The 1216-nt window shown below is 51.2% G+C and overlaps 1 non-coding gene across 1 annotated transcript; it reads right to left on the reverse strand.

Annotated features, from left to right (window-relative positions):
* Positions 1-485: 485 nt before the first annotated feature.
* Positions 486-559, reverse strand: TRNAN-GUU (transfer RNA asparagine (anticodon GUU)). The gene has a single exon. It is a non-coding gene; the product is annotated as a tRNA-Asn (tRNA).
* Between the last annotated feature and the right edge of the window lie 657 nt (positions 560-1216).

The following is a 1216-nucleotide window of genomic DNA, read 5'->3' on the forward strand; positions in this document are numbered from 1 at the left end:
TTTCTTCAGAGTTATCAGCCTAAACAAAAAAAAAGCGCCGCACCACCACCGGGTGGGCTCGAATCTCCAACCTTTCGGTTAACAGCCGATCGCGCTAGCCAATTGCGCCACGGAGACAGTCGTGCTCCACTCTCACCACCATCAGAACATATCTTCAAAGCTATCAGCGCAAAGAAAAAAAGCAACACACCACTCCCGGGAAGGCTCAAACCTCCAAGTTTTCGGTTAACAGCCTCACGTGCTAGCCAATTGCGCCATGGAGACATTCGTGCTCCAATCTCACCATTGTCAAAATATATCTCCAAAGCTATCAGCGCAAAGAAAAAAGAAACACACCACTCACGGGAGGGCTCGAAACTCGAACCTTTTGGTTAACAGCCGATCACGCTAGCCAATTGCGCCATGGAGACAGTCGTGCTCCACTCTCACCACCGTCAGAACATTTCTCCAAAGCTATCAGCGCAAAGAAAAAAAAAGCGACACACCGTCCCCGGGTGGGCTCGAACCTCCAACCTTTCGGTTAACAGCCGATCGCGCTAGCCAATTGCGCCACGGAGACGGTCCTGCTCCACTCTCACCACCATCAGAACATATCTTCAAAGCTTTCAGCCCGAAGAAAAAAAAAGCAACACACCACTCCCGGGAGGGCTCGGAACTCCAATTTTTCGGTTAACAGCCGAACGTGCTATCCAATTGCGCCACGGAGACAGTCGTGCTCCAATCTCACCACCGTCAGAACATTTCTCCAAAGCCAACAGCGCAATGAAAAAGAAGCGCCGCATCACCACCGGGTGGGCTCGAACCTTCAAACTTTCAGTTAACAGCCGATCGCGCTAGCCAATTGTGCCACGGAGACAGTCGTGCTCCACTCTCACCACCATCAGAACATATCTTCAAAGCTATCAGCGCAAAGAAAAAAGAAACACACCACTCCCGGGAGGGCTCGAAACTCCAATTCTACGGTTAACAGCCGAACGTGCTAGCCAATTGTGCTACGGAGACAGTCGTGCTCCACTCTCACCACCGTCAGAACATTTCTTCAGAGCTATCAGCCCATAGAAAAAAAAGCGCCGCACCACCACCGGGTAGGCTCGAACCTCTAACCTTTCGGTTAACAGCCGATCGCGCTAGCCAATTGCGCCACGGAGACAGTCGTGCTCCACTCTCACCACCATCAGAACATATCTTCAAAGCTATCAGCGCAAAGAAAAAAGCA

Source organism: Rhipicephalus microplus, unplaced genomic scaffold, assembly GCF_043290135.1.
Source record: "Rhipicephalus microplus isolate Deutch F79 unplaced genomic scaffold, USDA_Rmic scaffold_69, whole genome shotgun sequence".
Classification (NCBI taxonomy): Eukaryota; Metazoa; Arthropoda; class Arachnida; order Ixodida; family Ixodidae; genus Rhipicephalus; species Rhipicephalus microplus.